Source organism: Pleurodeles waltl, chromosome 3_1, assembly GCF_031143425.1.
Source record: "Pleurodeles waltl isolate 20211129_DDA chromosome 3_1, aPleWal1.hap1.20221129, whole genome shotgun sequence".
Classification (NCBI taxonomy): Eukaryota; Metazoa; Chordata; class Amphibia; order Caudata; family Salamandridae; genus Pleurodeles; species Pleurodeles waltl.
Genome location: NC_090440.1, coordinates 1,000,814,374 through 1,000,832,654, shown reverse-complemented (window position 1 = coordinate 1,000,832,654; position 18,281 = coordinate 1,000,814,374). Strand labels below are relative to the sequence as shown.

The 18,281-nt window shown below is 45.9% G+C and overlaps 1 protein-coding gene across 3 annotated transcripts in view; it reads left to right on the top strand.

Moving 5' to 3' along the window:
- The window catches only part of CD302 (CD302 molecule), a 324,100-nt gene that overhangs the window by 276,905 nt on the left and 28,914 nt on the right, over positions 1-18,281 (top strand). The window lies entirely within an intron of this gene.

The following is an 18,281-nucleotide window of genomic DNA, read 5'->3' as shown; positions in this document are numbered from 1 at the left end:
AGATTAGCTAGCCAGATCCTTGCTTTATCTCAGGTCAACACACAGGGATAGTTACTACATACAGTGTGGGTAAACTGTGTCAACAATGGATACAGTCCAACATGTTAGCCGCAGTTAAAGAACACCTTAACACACTTTCTGAAAATATAGACTTGCAGGACTTTTTGTTAGGTCCTAGGAAATAGTGCTGTAAAAGATGTATTTATTTATGCTATGTATAATGAGATATGGAAACTTTCCCAGATAGAAGCTGCTGCACGTTTAAGGCAAATGGATATAGAAAACTTAGAGAAGGCTTTGGCGGTTGTCGATAATGGCATGAACACCCTGTCCAACAGAGTATATTCACTAACAAACAGTGTCGTCTACTATAGATATCATTCAGACAGACGTGTCCCGTTTATACCATGGGCAGAGTCCGCTGCGTTCGATTATGCACCTTGGTTGGACATTACAAACATTGAAAACTGGCCGTATTCCATGGCAATACATTAATGGTAGTGAATTGTTTGCTGCTTTTAATTTATCAGGGAAACAACAGACAATGGCCAAAAGGGAAGTGAGTTTCACCATGCTTCATATAGAGAGGTTAGAAAAGTTGCCTTTTACGATAGCAGAGAGTCCTTCGACTGTCTGGCTCCTACATGGCATTATTAATCTGCCCATATCCATGTTTAGTTTTTCGAAATGCTTGAAACATCTTGCCGTGGGCAGGTATGAGCGTTTGGGCGACAGCAATATTAAGAAAGAGTGGGAGTTGCGTTTTGATTATAAATGTCTGAATGGCGAAACAAACGTAAGTAAGTAATAGCTTTATTCGGCAAAATAAAATACCATCAAAGCACATAAAAACACATAAATACATCATAATAATAAAGTGAAACAATGTTAAAATAGATAGGTCAAAATAACAGCAATAAAACAACAATTCAATCAGCTCGCAACCCCTAAATAAAAATACATACGATATGTTAAAAGGAGAATAATCATATGAAATAACAGAGAAAGATAAATAACTACAATCCTCAGCACATAAAGACACATTCTTATCTCTTCATTCTCATGTCTTCAATAATTTGCATCTGATAAGCCAAATAGCCTCCAGAAACTTTGCCAATGGGTACGCCACTTTATCATGGGCATTTGATTTAAGAATCCTAAAGGCTACTGACCCACTCCCAAAGCCCATGGATCTACAGAGTGGTATAAGCCAACGTGCTCTTTGCTTATGGTACACAGGACAACAGAATAAAACATGGGCTATGTGTTCAACGACTCTATTGCTGGCACCACTGTGCCCGGTGATGTGGTGGCTTAGGAGCTGGGTTGGGACCTGTAAAGGCGGGCCCTAGGGTGACGGACGGGGTGGGGGAGGTGTAGGGAAGAGGTCAAGATTTGATAGGAAAAGCTCTTTAGACACACTGGGACGGGTAGATGGAGGGGGTTTGGGAGTGGAGGAAGAGGTAGTGGTTGTAGGAGGTGTTCGTTTGCTGACTTTGGGTGAAGTGCATGGGCTGGAGGCTGTCGTGAGGTGGATGGCTGTTGGGTGGGTGTGTGACTGCGTTTGTGTACTTTGGGAGGAGGGCTCACAGACACACTGGGAGAGGACACGGGGATGTGTGAATGGTAGTGGGGATGGTGAGTGCACATGAGCGGTGTGTGGTGTGCTGGTGATGGAGGTAGTGGCTGAAGATGTAGCGCATGCAGGTGTGAGTGGAGACGTGACAGGGAGGGAGGAGGGAGACGTGGAGGAGGGGGACACAGTGGAGACATTGGATGTTGGTATGTGTGCATGGGTATGATGATTGTGTGAGTGCCTGTGGGATGTGTGGTGCTTATGTTTGCCAGAGCCACCCTTGTGTGTTGAGGTGTGTGCATGCTGGTCTGATGGTGTGCTTGGTATAGGCTGAGGTACTGGGGATTGGGTCTGGGTGGAGGAAGTTGGAGGGGGGAGGCTGGAAACAGGGACTATGGCTGCCATCAGTGCAGAGGCCAGAGCCTGAAAAGCTGGCTGTTGGGCTGCCTGGCCAGAATGAATGCCCTCCAGGTATGCATTTGTCTGTTGCAACTGCCTCTCTGCACCCTGGACGGCATTCAGAATGGTAGACTGCCCAACAGTGAGGGATCTCAGGAGGTCAATGGCCTCCTCACTGAGGGCAGCAGGGCTGACTGGGGCAGGGCCTGAGGAGCCTGGAGCGAAGGAGATGCCCACTCTCTTGGGTGCGCGGCCACAGGACACACGCTGAGAGGCTGCTCAGAGGGCGGTGCTGGTAGGGGGGTGGCGGCTGTACCTGTAGATGCGGTGGGCACAGAGGGGCCTGCCACCGCAAGGGAGCTCCCATCAGAGGAGGAGTCATGTCGCTGGTCTCTGCTCCTGTCGCCGCCGTGGAGCTCCCCTCGCCTTCCGTCCCACTGGTGACTTCAAACTCCGTTGTCACTCCCTTCAGGGCCATGTGGGATGCAGCTCCCTCCTGCTACTGTGGCACAGCTCCTCCACCTGATGATGCTAATGCACACAGGAACAGGGAGACCACAAAAAGGGGGGGGGAGAAAGATAAAAGACATGTCACAGGAGCCTGACTAGGTGTAGATGGCTCTTACCACTGGTGGGGTTGGGGTGCCACTTAGCCTGCCTCAGAAAGGGTCCTTGCCTACAAAGCTCACCTTAGCCTAGGGGAACCCACTGCCCACCTCCCCCACCCAGAAACCTCCAATGCACGCAGAGTCAGATGGATGTGACGGTACTCACCCCCTTGTGGCTGCTGTGATGCCCTCAAGCGCCCATCCAACTCCAGATACGCCACCTCCAGGATACGGAACATCAGGGGGGTCATGGTGCGACGGGCACCCCTCCCACGTTGGGAGGCCATCACCAGCTGGGCCTCCACTGTCTTCTTGCTCCAGCAGCGAATGCCCTCCCATCTTTTACGGCAGTGGGTGCTCCGTCTGTGGTGGACCCCCAGGGTCCAGACGTCCTTGGCGATGGCACGCCAAATATCCTTCTTCTGGTGTGCGCTGACCTACAGGAATAGTACAAGGGAAAAGGAAAAACTTTAACCATCCGGACCGTCACAGTCATTGTCCCAGGTTCCCACCCTTGCCCTGACGCACATACACTCACCGTCCGATCATGCAGGCCTCATCCCCCTCCCCCGGATCTTCCATCCACACCACTCCAAACATGCATTGCCCATACAGCATGCTCACAGTGTAATCACCTGTTTGTCTGGAGGACCATAGAGTAGCATGTACTGGGGGAGGACCCCATCCACTAGTTTATCCAACTCCTCTGATGTGAAGGCAGGGGCCCTTTCCCCCGACACATGAGCAACCGTCGCTTCCGGACTGAGGTCACAGCAGCACTTGCAGTGTAGGTCCTTTCCTGTCGAAGATCAGGTATCAAGTGAGTGAACAGACAGAAAATGACGGTCACGTCCGCAGCTGTGCGTACCGTCACCGCCGGCGTTCATAGTCATTGGCTTCTGGGACCCATAGGGCCAAATGTTAACCAATGCAGGATTGCGCTGGGTCTTCGACCGCCTACAGCGATGGTGTACAATGCCAGCGCAGTTACCTCATATCCCCTTGTCCCACATTACAGGTCAGGCAGCGCCATTTCAGGGGGCCACATGGCATTACTTTTAAATGCGTCACACATATCTAGGCCTTGCATACACACAAAGACAGGCACATAGAGGATTGACAAATGTGTGCAATAAAATTGTTTTTTTACTACCTCAGTGTTGGCTGTTATCATCCATAGGGCACGTCCGCTGGGGCAGGTGAGGAGATGGCGGCATCCTCCGGTGTACAGAACGCTGTTGGACCTGTCGACAATGGAAGAGAGACATGTAATAGTCACCTACAGACTTGATTGTGCCACAATCCAGGAACTGTGTGCCCAGTTGGAGCCAGACCTGATGTCAGCTATCCGCCATCCCACAGGAATCCCCCCTCTAGTGCAGGTCCTGTCAGTACTCCATTTCCTGGCAAGAGGGTCTTTTCAAACAACAGTGGCCATTGCATCAGGGATGTCCCAGCCTATGTTCTCAAACGTGTTGTCCAGAGTGTTGTCTGCCCTGCTGAAACACTTGCGCAGCTACATCGTGTTCCCTCAGGTGGAGGATTTGCCTACAGTGAAAGGTGACTTCTATATCCTGGGGCATATCCCCAACATCATAGGTGCCATTGATGGGACACATGTGGCCTTGGTCCCCCCCGCAGGAGTGAACAGGTGTACAGAAACCGGAAGAGCTACCATTCTATGAATGTGCAGATGGTGTATTTGGCCGACCAGTACATCTCCCATGTGAACGCCAAGTTTCCTGGCTCAGTGCATGACGCTTACATTCTGAGGAATAGCAGCATCCCTTATGTGATGGGTCAAGTCCAGAGGCACAGTGTGTGGCTAATAGGTGAGGACAAGGACCCTATACCCTGTGAATAGTTGTCTGGGTCTGGGGTTGTCTCTAAGGGTTAGTGTGTGTCTAACAGTTGTCCCTCGACATTTGCAGGTGACTCTGGTTACCAAACCTGTCATGGCTACTGACTCCAGTGAGAAATCCCAGGACAAGGGCAGAGGAACGCTACAACGAGGCACATGGGCGAACTAGGAGAGTGATAGAAAGGACCTTCGGCCTCCTGAAGGCCAGGCTCCGGTGCCTCCATATGACAGGTGGTTCTCTGTACTACTCACCAAAGAAGGTGTGTCAGATCATCGTGGCCTGCTGTATGCTGCAAAACTTGGCTTTGTGATGACAGGTGCCTTTTCTGCAGGAGGATGGTCCAGAAGTAGGTCTTGTGGCAGCTGTGGAGCCTGTGGACAGTGAAGAAGAGGAGGCAGAAGAAGAGGATATCGACAACAGAAACAACTTGATCCAGCAATACTTCCAGTGAGACACAGATAAGAAGACATCACTGCCTCCCACATCTGATAAAATTGTTAGACCTATCATATGTCTGTCACTTTCACCCAGTGTATGGACCTGTCACTATGCCTTTCCATTTCACAGATGTGGGTCCCACTGTGTGACCTCTGCTATGTTACCTCATGGACTAGAGCTATGTGACATAGGTATGTTGACAAAACAATGGACATTGCTATTCTCCTCAGTTATTGCAAATACACATTTGTGAAAGCACAGACTGACTCCAGCTTGTTTTGTGATTCAAGGGTGTTTATTTAAGTGCAAAATAGTGGAGGGGGTTGTAAAATGGTCAGGGGTGATGGTGGAGGAATGTCCATGGCAGAGTCCAGTTATTTGTCTCACTGGTACATTGTCCAAAGGGGCATAGGAAGTGGAGCTAGGGCAGTTTAAGGATGTACAGGGTGACAAAGTGGGACAGAAGGATGACATTCAGGTGGTCTCATTTCTTGGCGGGGGTCTTGGCATTGTTCTCCATCTTTGTCCTGGATCTCAGGCACCGTTTGTGGGGTGGTTCTCCATCTGCAGGGTGCTGGTGTCGTGGTCCTGTGGTGGTGCCTCTTGTCCACTAGCGCCAGCGGAGGTGGTGAGCAGTTCATCGTTCAGGCTAGTGTCAGGGGCCCCTTGTTGTGCCACAGTGTCCCTCCTGGTGTTCACATGGTCCTTCAGCACCTCTACAATGGTGACCAGGGAGGTGTTGATGGACTTGAGTTCCTCCCTGAACCCCGAATACTGTTCCTCCTGCAGCCGCTCGGTCTCCTGAAACTTGGCCAGTACCGTTGCCATCGTCTCCTGGGAATGATGGTACGCTCCCATGATGTTGGAGAGGGCCTCGTGGAGAGTGGGTTCCCTGGGCCTGTCATCCCCCTGTCGCACAGCAGACCTCCCAGTTCCCTGGTTTTCCTGTGCCTATGTCCCCTGAACCTTGTGCCCCCTGCCACTGCCCCCGGGTCCCTGCTGTTCTTGGGTTGGTGGGTTTGCCTGGGTTCCCTGTAGTGGTGGACACACTGCTGCTTGACGTGTCCCGGGGACAGAGGTATGGGCCCGCTGGGTGGGTGCTGTGCTGGTGTTTCCTGAGGGGAGGCTCTGTGGTGGCTTGTGACTGTGTCAGGGGAACCGACTGTCCCGAGGTCCCAGATGGGCTGGGCTGGTCATCTAGATCCAGTTGGACAGAGCTGCTGTCATCACTGTGGGCCTCTTCTGTGGGGGGGGTTGGACATGTCTGGAACCTCCTGTCCGGTGATGTTGGGTAAGGGTCCTGCAGGGGTGTAAAGGCATTATTATTGTATTTGTGTGTGCCATTGTGTGCAATGGGTGGGTGATCCTGTACCTCAGTCTTACATTCTTGTGTAGGACCTTGTGTGATAATTGTTTTGGGGTCTGTGTGGGTATCTGTAGTGGACATGCTTTGGTGATGGGTGTCCATGCTTTGTTGTTGCATGCAGGGCTTGGTGTTGGGATGGGTGGTTTGTGATAGTGGGACATATGTGAGGTGTTGGAGTGATGGGGTGAGGGTGAGGGTGAGGGTATGTGATAGCATGCAGGTAGGGTGGGGGATATGGTAGTTAAGATTTGACTTACCAGAGTCCATTCCTCCAGCTACTCCTGCGAGGCCATCAGTATGCAGTATAGCCAAGACCTGCTTCTCCCATGTTGTTAGTTGTTAGGAGGAGATGGGGGTCCGCCGCAAGTCCTCTAAACTGCAATCTGGTGTCTTGAGACCACGGACCGCACCTTCCCCCGTAGGTCGTTCCACCTCTTTCTGATGTCATCCCGTGTTCTTGGATGCTGTCCCACTGCGTTGACCCTGTCCACGATTCTGCGTCATAGCTCCATCTTCCTAGCTATGGAGATGTGCTGCACCTGTGATCTGAGTAGCTGTGGCTCTACCCGGATGATTTCCTCCACCATGACCCTGAGCTCCTCCTCAGAAAACCTGGGGTGTCTTTGCGGTGCCATGGGATGGTGTGGGTGATGTGTGAGGTGGTGTGTGTTGTGAAGTGTGAGGGGATGTGTTTGTGTGTGTTGTGTGAGGTGCGTGGATGTTGTGTGAGTGATGGTTTTGAGTGCCTGTGGATGCTAGTTTGTTGATGGTGGTGTCTCTCTCTGGCCTTCTGTCGCAATTCTGGTCGTAAGGGTTTGTGAGTGATGTGGATGTGTGTTTTATATTTTATTGGGTGTGTGGGAGTGGTGTGTGTGTATGTGTTTAAGGTGTGTGTATTTCGATTTGTCCAATGTGGTTGTGTTTTGTAAATGTGTGTATATTTTGTGCACGGCGGTGTGTACCGCCAATGGAATATCGCGGTTGAAAGACTGCTGCGTCGATTCGTGGGTCGTGATAGTGTGGGCGTATTCCTGTTGGCGTGACGGTGGAGGTTTTGTTATCGCCAGTTTATCACTGACCTTTAGTGTGGCGGACTTGTGTGGGTGTCTGGATTTTGGCAGATTCCGAGCTGTGAGTGGTAATAGCTGTAGCGGATTTCTGTGGCCGCAACGGTGTGTTGGCGGTCTTCTGTACGGCGGTAAGCACCATTTACCGCCAATGTTGTAATGAGGGCCTGTCTCTCTTAAGGAGTGACAGCACCCTATAGCGCTTTTTAAATTACCCCAATCCCCCTACATTCCATGATAGGAGTTTACAAGTTCACTCATTATGACGTAATACATACATGCAGGCAGAACAACTCATCCCGCATGTGTCAAGACGGCAACAAACCTATGAAAAAACAGAAGAAATAACACTGCAAACCACCTCCTCCAACCTCTGACAAGTAGGACTAAATGACAATATCGTACATGCCCAAAGAAATCGAAGTGTCAGGACGTACACCATCACTACACAACTCCCATAAAGAAAACCCTCAATGTAAAGAAGAAGTACCCTCCCCAACACATACAACAGGAACTATACCATAGACAGGTAAGCTAGAATAAGTAAACACTCCAAAGAAACACTGGCGGTGCAGCCAACCATCCACTTCCAGAAAAACCTAGGGCCCCAAGGGAAGCAGACCCCATGCATTTAAGCAATTATCTCCCACTGTGCAGTGGTCAGGGATGGCTCCAGCATCTGACCACAAAATACAGGAAGAACAATACTTCCCCCCACATCAACTGCGCCTCTAGCAGACAACGATACGCAGTAACCTTCCCACCCCCAATGCATAGCAGCATGGGCCACAGGGCAGGACCTCCAGTCAGAAGCATGGTAAACAATTCATCAAGGTGGCACAGTGCCAGCAACAACGTCGCTATTGTGCGAGGGAGCGTCAGAGAACTCGCTGTCCTGGAAAGGGTCACTCTGTCGCATCCCTGGCACTTGTAAAGGCTCAAGCACTGCGGTTTTCATGGTGCCATTGTCTTGTATCACAGAGGGGCCAGTGCCTCCTGCCGCAGGCTGGAATTCGCCCCTGGATCAGTGACAATGACACCCACATCGCTTACCATAAGTGTGAAAAGACTCAACTGTACTCAGATGGTGCACAGATGGTTTATCTGATATATCTAGCCAAGACTAAACATCTTTAGGGCTCTCAAAGAAGTGCGACTTCCCTGCCACTCTGACATGCAGTTTAGCTAGGTGAAGGACCATGTATTTGAAGTCCATAGCATACAGACTTTTCTTGGCCTCTGAGATTTATTGGCAGGGCTCCTGCACCTTCTAAGCATATTCAGACAAATTGTAATGTTCCTGTTCTTGAACTGTGAAACAGGAGCCTCCCTGGCTGATCTTAGGATCGCATCCCTGTCTCTGTGATTCAGTATACGTGCAATGAGTGCCCATGGAGGGACGCCTGGGGGAGAGATTGCCCTATGAACCCTCTCTATAACAAAAGAGACAAACAACCCTACAAGCCGTAATGTGTTTATCACCCAGAGTTCCAAAAAGTGCTCTGCAAACTGGCCCTCCACCCTCTCCAGGAAGCCCAACAGGTGCAAATTGCTCCTTTTGTTAAAGTTGTCGTACCTCCGTCTCGAGGGAAGCAATGTTGGATTCCACATTGTCCACCTTGTCCCCCTCTTTGCACAATTCCGCTCGGAGCAGATTCACTTCAATAGATACCCCTGCAATTTGACCCTTGAGCACCACTATTGATCTCTATATTGCCTCCCAGAGGGTGGCACAGGAGGGTCCTTCTGACATTCTGGGGAGCATTCCGGGTTGCCACAGTTCTCCTGCCTAGTGATTCTCGGGGTGGCCTTACAGGGTGGAGTATTGTGCAATGGTGTTCCCCTGCTGCCCCTGTGGTCTCTCTTTCTCCATAATGCAGGTTAGACAGTCCAAAGAGGGTGCACTAAATGCTGATCATAGTCCTGATACAGATGCCCCCTTATGCCTGCATGACAGGGAGCAACTGCTACAGGGAAAATAGAACATGATGGGTGTCCAGAAGATCAATTGCTCCCAGAGAGAGTTCACCCCTGTACAATAGGCACACAGGGACAGAGTGTTGGGCTACAGAAGAGCAACTGTAGTCACGTCTGTGGGGTAGTATCCTCGGAGAGGGCCACAAGAAAGTGCAGGTGTCAACATTGAAGCAGTGCAGAGACCCTACATCAAGGGGGCAGCTCAGGGCCACACCGAGCTCCAGATGGTGGCCAAGTCCATAAGGGTGGTCAGGAGTGAGGGATCACTCCACTCCTCACAGTCCCTCTTCCCCATCAAAGTGAAAAGGGCTGGTGTAGCAAGTACGTCCCAGGAGGGAAAGGATTTATATCCCGCACATTCAGCGGATCATGCATGATGACGGCCCACAGACTTCCAGGGCACCCCTACACCTGTCACTCTGGGAGTGGGTGGGCTTACCTCTTCAGGGCCTTCAACACAGGCAAGCCTAATTTGGTGACCTGCGCCACCACTGTTACCAGGTGCCAATGAGTCTTCACAGGATTTGCCCCGAGCCTCATAGAGGGGAGACACTAGGGCCCTTCTCGCAGGGGGCCCCCTCTGGTATTGTCTATAGGCCTCCCATCTGACCTCCCATCTGGGCACACGATCCCTCAGTGGGCCCCCAGGACAGATCCAGTGTCACTGCTGTTTGGGGTTCGGGCCTGCAGCACGGGGCACCCGTCAAGAAGGGCTGACACTTCCTCAAGACGAGCACTGCGCACTCTCGGCCACCGTCTTGAGGGTAGGCCGCACTGGCAGCAACAGGCCTCAGATGTGCCAAATCTGGTACCAGGTAGACCACTCTCGCATCGTGGAGACAGGGGCTCTCCGGTCCGTGGCCAGCAAAGAAAAAGGGTTGCACCCTAAGCTCACTAACTCGCACAATAGGCCCAATAAATCGCCAGCGAAATGTCGTCTATTGCTCCTGTGCTCCCCCTGGACCAGGGAGCCAGCCGACACACCCAGATGGGGAAATATGGGCTATCCAAACATTTGCGGGGCTGCTGCTGCAGCACCCTCATGGGCACCTGCACTGTTGCCTCTGTGGGTGGATGGGGTGGGCGGGTCCACTCAGAGGCCACACACAATGTAAAGTCCAGAGCCATAACAAGCCTCGGTTTGCATGAGTCGCTCTGGCTATAGCGCACTGCTTTCTTCTCCCCCAAGGGGGCCGCATATTGGTCTCCACATTCCCCAGAGGGCCCTTCGGGGTGAGAACAAGCATGCCATGGTTAAAAGGGGCGAGATGGTCATCTAGGTCGGCAGAATGTCAGAGGATTTGGTGGTGGGGGGGCACAGCTTCTTAGAGGCACGTCCTGTTGGCCATCATGGTGGTCCCACCCCTTCATTGTTTACAGTTACTGTAAACTACCGATATAGAAAGAGAAGTGATGCTGTTTTTATTGTTGTGTTATAAACTAGGAAAATTAGTTTGGGGGTTTTTCTTTGTTGATAAGTCCTTATATTGCATCCTCTAGCAACCTTCTCCCACTGTAACCATTATTTTGTACAACAATGAATCACAGCCTTTTTTCCATGCGTGTGTTAACTTCTTGACCAGTCTTTCTTTCCCCATTTCACTTTCTAGTGGTGTCCAAAATGTGTGCCTTCTTGCATGGGTATATCACCTCCTGACTATTTGCATCATGGCCAACTATTTTGATTGAACATTAGATTTCGGCACACATAGGCTAATTGAAAGGAGCCAACATTATGTATGAGGCGTGTTTTAATATCCTTCATGAGCACTTTGCATAATGTTTTGCAAAGGAAATGTTGCATATGTTAACATCAGTACATGTGAGCCAAATGAACATAGGTATTTTAAAACTTGCCACTGTTTTCAGTTGTCTGAAAAAATATATTCACCGTCTTAAGAGTTTAATTGCCATCACAGAAGATGAAATGATTGTCTATTTACACGTTCCAGAAGGATAACCTATCAGCAAGAAAATAACTACTTTCGGCTTGATGAATCATTTCTCAATTCAGTTCAGTCTTGCGTTGACCTTTAACGTATTTATTGCACATTACAGAGCATGTTTAAGAATAGAAAATGATAGCAGCTAAACACTTCCATTTATACTTCCCAAGGACCATACCAGTTACTCCTTGAAATCGTTACTCTCGTAATTTGAATTTCCAACTGTTATTGCTTTCATGGTGATTAGCACCCTCGGTCTGGCTTCTCCAACAAGTAGCCCATGAGCTACTGGCAGCTCTCCAGCTCTCCAGCTGTGAGTAGCTCTCTTGTGCGCAGCCCAGCATATTACATTAAAACCTTTTGCTAGGGTGAATTAATATACGTATACCAAAATTGAAATAAAGTGTATTGGAGATGAAAATGTGTCTCTTTTCAGAACTCAAAAGCTGATGTTTTCAGAAAAATGATCGAGTTAGTAAAATGTATTTAAGATGATATTTGAGTGATAAATCATGTAGCGTAAGGGAGACTTAGGAATCATAATATTATCTTGGTTCCAAGGGTATTGCAGCTGTGAATATATGTATTACCCATATAGAGGCATTCTAAATTGATAAAGCCTTTGTTTTAAGTACTGGTGGCAACCCTGTCTATGCCACTGAGGTGATCGCTGCTGGCAGTCTTGCATGGGGTGGTGGCTAATGTAATCTTGTCTTATGTGCTCACTATTACAATGGTAATAACAGTAGCTCAGGATGATATTTATTAAACACAAGTAGCTCTTATTACCAAAAAGGTTGGACACCCCTAACCAAGATACTTAAAGTTACTGAAGGCTATGTCAGCTTCTGCCTAAAAACATTATTTTAGTTAGTTGTGAATGAGAAGTACAATCCTTTGGGTGTACCAGAACATCAGATACTACATTTTCATCAGTGTTGGCGGAGAGTTACAAAGTGTAAGTGGTCCAAAATAGGGGAGAAGACAATCTTGTTAGTTGCATCCATACATTTATATGATCCTGTAGGATCATATTTTGTATGCTTTTACCATCATCCCCAATCCTTATAATTAAACCTATATGATCAGCGAAATTGCTGCATTCAACTAGGTAGAGTAATGTTCATGTTTTAATGTTTTAAAAATATACCCACTTCTATTAATCAGTTACATCAAAAATATGTGGAAATGGCGAGGAATAATAAACCATTTTTAATATTTCTGCTAGTGAAGCTTTTCTTTTAATACATTCTTGCTTGTTTTTCCAAGAAATAAAAAATAATACCAGAATGATTAAAGAGTATTGGCAAAAACATTATATGTGGGAATCACAAACACTTTTATAATGTTCTTTCAAGCAATGATAGTGGAAATACCTTTTTTTAATAAAGAGCTTCATACCATTGTATACAGCGCTATAAATAAACTGATTTTACTATTACCCAGTGTAAAGGTACTCAAATTTGCCAAACTACAGAAGAATAGAATACTGAATTCCTCTTGCTGGAATTCATTTCTATGACCTGACGGTCAGACACGTCATCGACATATATTCCCATTTTCTTAGTACCTTTTTTCTTTCTAGCACCATCTTGTAGGACTAGGCTTACAAAACATCGTTTTTGTTGTGAATAACTACCATTACTACATAGACAATTTCATAGTCTCTGATTTTTGATCATTTACCTAAAGGTTTTCCTTTGTACACCAACTTTGAGATTATTCAATTTTTCATCTATTCAGTATTTGAATAGTACCTACATCTTATATAAATCACCCTTCTTTGAAACAGAAGCTCAAAGTTAAGCAGTGTCTGGTTCAAAACATGTACATATATGTATAAAAAATAAAGTTGAAATGAAGTTAAAGTTGGCTTTGGTTAACATATTTTTACAAAATATGCAAGTTATGGTTAGCTTGACAACCCAAAACCTGCACAGCAGTCTTGCAATCTATAACTTGCACAACAAATGCAGTGCTCCTGGCCTCACCCTTAATGTGACAAATTGATCACAAATGTTGTAACTCTTACAAATTAGACTGCATTTCACTGCATTTCCCATTACCCTTAACAGTATGAAGAGACAACTATGAACGCATTCTCATTAAGTAGCTTAAGTATCATTTAATTATATTGTGCTTTTGATGTTGTTACATATTGATATAAATATCATTGAGACATACATATTAAATTCTGAGGTGTTTATAAACATATGTTAAGGTGTTATAACCAAGTATAGCCATAACTTCACTTTTAAGCTTGTTTTTTCAGTGAAATTTTGTTTATATATTACTTCCGCATTCTATGAAAATATACTCTATCCCACTGGACACTACCTTCTGCCCCCAATGTGGGTTTGTGAAGTAACATTCATTGACCCCTATTGCACCGCCTGCTGTAGTCTGTAAACTGTGCGGGAAGTACAACAAAAGTTCACAAATTTGAATAGGTTAGTGAACCCTGAGGAATAGATTAGTGGACCCTGAGCCAAGTTTCATTGACCAAAAGAGGGCCCCCAACAGGGGTCCACTAGCCATTGACAGGAGCTCGCAGACTCCAAGGCAGGGTTTGGGATCTTGGAGCTATGCTGGGATCCACAAACTCTTTCTAACGGTCTGCAACCCTTTTTAATTATTTTTAATTTACCTTAAGTTCTGACCCCCACCAACCAGAGCCTAGGGCTGAAGTAATCCTCCCTTACTCCTTAATGGCTCTTTTCAATTTTTTTAGGATATCAGGACCAAGACCCACATCCTGTAACAGTGGTTGCAACAGATAGATCATGTGTTTTTGCTGGATGTAAAACTATTTGCAGCTTATCCCTGCTAACTAGTGATAAAGTGTCTGTGTTCCCCTTTCAGTATGGCTAAAATGTCATACCTCTGTCATATTAAACGTACATGTAACTTCCTAGTATATAGTGGAAAGGGTACCCAAGGCCTGTAAGGGTAAGTTAAGTGTCACTAGTGGATTGCAGCACCCAGTGTGCCATCCTCTGTAGTAACAGTGCAAACATGACTGCTGTCCTACCATTTGTGGCCTCACTGTTGCTGTTTTAAACTGCAAATTCGATCTGTCAAAATAACCCCTTTTGACAGGTCAAAACCTTTGTTTGAAATATTTAGCCATCACCCCTGTGTAGGTCTTATTGCTCATAAGGCAGAGTGCATGGTGTTTAAAATTAGGGCATCTAGAAATGTAATGTGAAACATGTCCCTGCAGTAAAAAAGCCCCAAAAGCAATGCAGGCTGCTTTATTATTTTTTTAAAACATTGGGTTACAATATTACATTTAATAATTTTGGTTAGAAAAAACCTAGGGAATAATTGAAGAACTATTTTAATAAGCATTACAAATCTTCCTGCTTAAATGCCAAATCTTGCTTGATAGGTCTGCTGTTGTTTTACGTATAGCAATTGGGGGGAACTTCAAAGACGCATTCCCTGTCACAGCAAATGTTAGCAGATAACTGAGTAGGCCACTTCATTTTTACCTCCAACCAGGCAGGCATAGTAAGCCTCTTTTTAACATTATATTCTCAAATCCTGCTTCATAGGTCTGCTGGGATTTTCCATATAACACTTCAAAGGGCAAGAATAATATGCCAAAACAATTCTTGTGTATCCACTGTCTGGTCGTTGGAAAACCTTGCTTACTTCTACCAAACTTCTGTCTGTGGATTTATTGGGGGTACAGTTAATTCCTGAACTAGATTTTTAGTGTTAGATGTGGGGGTATTACCAGAGTAGGTTTCACACACACACACACACACACACACACACAACACACACACACAGCTCTCAGAGTGCAAGTCTAATGTGTCCAAAGGCTTACGTCATTTTGAAATGTAAGTAGAATTGGACCCAGGAACATTTACCCCATTGTTCAGTGCTTTCCCAGGAGTCCTTCCCACCCACTAGCTAACGCCAGTCATAAATGTGGCATTTCCAGGTGCCTGGTTCAGAACACACCTGAACCTGAGGAAGAGCAGAAAAGGGCCTAATCTGTTGTCTGGGATGATAGAAGAACCTAAAAGGACTCAACCTGCTCACTCTTGTACCCAACACAACGGTCATAAAACTGGCATCCTGTTGAAGGTACTGGAACACAAGAAGCTACAAGAGGCCTTTTACCTGCAACTGCCCAGCTGACCAGTGGACCTGGACTGGACCCTGCTGTTTGGCCTCCTCCTGAAAACCTGTGAGTCTCTAAGTGACTCCCCTGAGGTTTAGAAGTATACTTCTAGGGTGGATTGAGACTTAAAGGACTTAAGTCGGGAGTTAAAATCTTTGACCTAGACAAACCTTGAGGTGTTTCCCACCTGCACTTAAATGCAGTCAGTGTCAAATTGCACCTAGGTCCCGGTCAACAATAGTCTTTCACAGCTGCAGTCTTTTGACTGTCATTGGCACTTTATGCTTCTTCATGATATTTTTACTTACAACTTTAAAAAATCATATCTCTGGTTCCCCTTATTGGATGTTTGCCATTTTGGTGTCATTTTGTCTATTAAATTGTGCTCTAATTTCCAAGTTCATTTTTAGATTTTTATTGGTTTGCATTTCAACTTCATTACTGTTCTGGTACTGGATATATACCTTAAATAGTGCCCTAATTTAAGCATGTCTACTCTGTGCCATAGCTACTAGGGGTTGAGCTCAGGTTAATTTAGTGAATGTGAGGGTTCACCTTGGCAAGAGTTGTGATCAATCCTTGATGGGTAGTCATGCCCACCTCCCCAAAAAATAATCCAGTTTTTTACAATGGGGGGGAAAATATCACTCATCCACAAGTGTTGTATTATGCATTAACATTAGTCTGTGAGTAGTCTATGAAGCAAAGTCACCCATTAACATTTTAAATGATAATTTCTCAAAAACTACTTAATACATTTATTCCAAAGCAAGCAAAGGCATTTCCTGTCGTAAAGTTCTACTTTCATTCAGTTTTTGGTACAATCAGTTGTTTTCTGCATTGGTGAGCAAAGATTCCTATAGCGGTTAAAATGGGAAAAGTCACTTTTTGATACTCCTTTCTCTCCCTTGAGGGGACTGCACGAAACTTGCCATGCTGATCCTAAACTAGATAAAGTTTTTTTAATCAATTTACACAGATTCATAAAGTGGCACAAAATGTATTAAGAAAATACAAAAATTCAATTTCAGGCTAAACCCTGACCTAACTATAACTACAGAGCCACTGTAGTTGACCTACTAAGATAGACAGATAGATACATAGATCCAAAAGATGTGGAAGGACCTCTGTCCTGTTACCCCTGTCCAGACAAACTGACTTAGGGCCCGATTTAGACTTTGGCAGACGGATTAAGTATTGTCACTGTGGCGGTATATTTTACCATTGCCATGACAAGGGTACTCTGCCTGCCAAATTTAGAGATGTCCACTAGCCCAGCAGACATCACCTGTATTTCCAGTAACCTCCATCATGGCGATTCCTGTAAATGAATTAAAAGTTTGACAGGACAGCTCCATTAACATAATTGACCTGTGTGTCAAACTTTCAACTTTTCTATTTTTTATTTTCAAGAACAAAATCTCAAAGTGGTATTTTGTTTTTGAAAGTAAAAAAAGTGATGAACCCTTGCCATGGGAGTTTTCTGCCATGGTGTGGGGGTTATTTTGAGCATTCTGGGGGTACGTGTCTGCCAGACGTAGTTGGAATGATCTAACCCCATACCTTGGTGTAATGTCACAGGAAGCTGGCTTTGGTCTGCACTCTGTCTTGGTAGGCTAATGAGACCTACAGGTCTGCATCTAATTCACAGCAGCATCCATGATAACTCCAGTGGGAAGTTGTCTCTCGCCTGAATTCAGGAGGGGCATTGTACAAATAATAAAATACCAGCATTATCACACTCAACAAGTGGCACAGAATATATACTCATAGGGTATGCACACACCCTACGGCCTAACAGGCCAATTTTTCTGTTGTTGAAAATGGCCTTTCTTTGCCGTCTTGTGACTTGAACATGTGTTCAGTGTTGTATGTCTCTTTTCATTGTATAACTCGCAACCATGAAAGCTGAAAAGGCTAGAGACATGTACACACACCAAGTGACCAGATGCATCAAGTAAGACTTCGGATTATTGGTGCCCCTGATAAACTGCTTTGAATTAAAGAAATGCAACAGTACTGTGCACAATTTCCTTTGTGGTTATTTTTGCAAAAAACATGGTCTTAAGAGCAAAGCCTCTTAACTTGCAGTAGACAACATCAAACAAACATGTAGCCTATCTAGACACATTTTAACTTAGCTCGGCCACCCAAAGATAACTTTTCAGTAGAACGTTATCTCTTGCAAATACAATGTGCTTTTTACAGGGGACTTTGGGACATGTTTGCAAATCGGTTTACTTGTATGTCATTCACAAGCTAATTTCTTCCTTTGGTTTACCCTTTATGTTGCTTACAATACATTGGAAGTGATGCACTCGTAATATTAATGCTCTGTTTGAATCCACCGAAGATGTACAGTGTGGTAGTATTACACCTAAGGTAAAACTGCGAGAAGAAGTAATCTTCATTTCCCATCTTTGTTCGCAAGGTGGACTTTAATTACTATTGACATTTTATGATTGTCTTTAATATTTGTACTTTGTTATGATATGGGTAAAACCAACTTACTTAGGGCTACCACTATACCATAAATGCGAATTCTCACAATAATATTCACTGCAATTTTTTTTGTTTTGCAAATCACTACGACATATAGGGGCATATTTACAAGAAAATGGTGCATCATAGATGATGCGCCACTTTTCTTCCACCCTCATCCCCCCCACACCATGGCAGTCATTAGGCCAATAGTGTCAGAATTTTTTATGCTATTGTGGCGCTTTGGTGCACTAGAGACTAAAATGTTGACGCTAGTGTAGCAATTGCAAGGAGACCCATGGGTTAGTATGGGTTCATCATTTTAACGCCTGCTTTGAGCAGGCGTTAAAAATGACTCCAAAAATAGTGTAGTGAAATCTTGTAAATTTCACTGTGCCATTTTTCTGGGCCTCCTTGCGTCAGAAC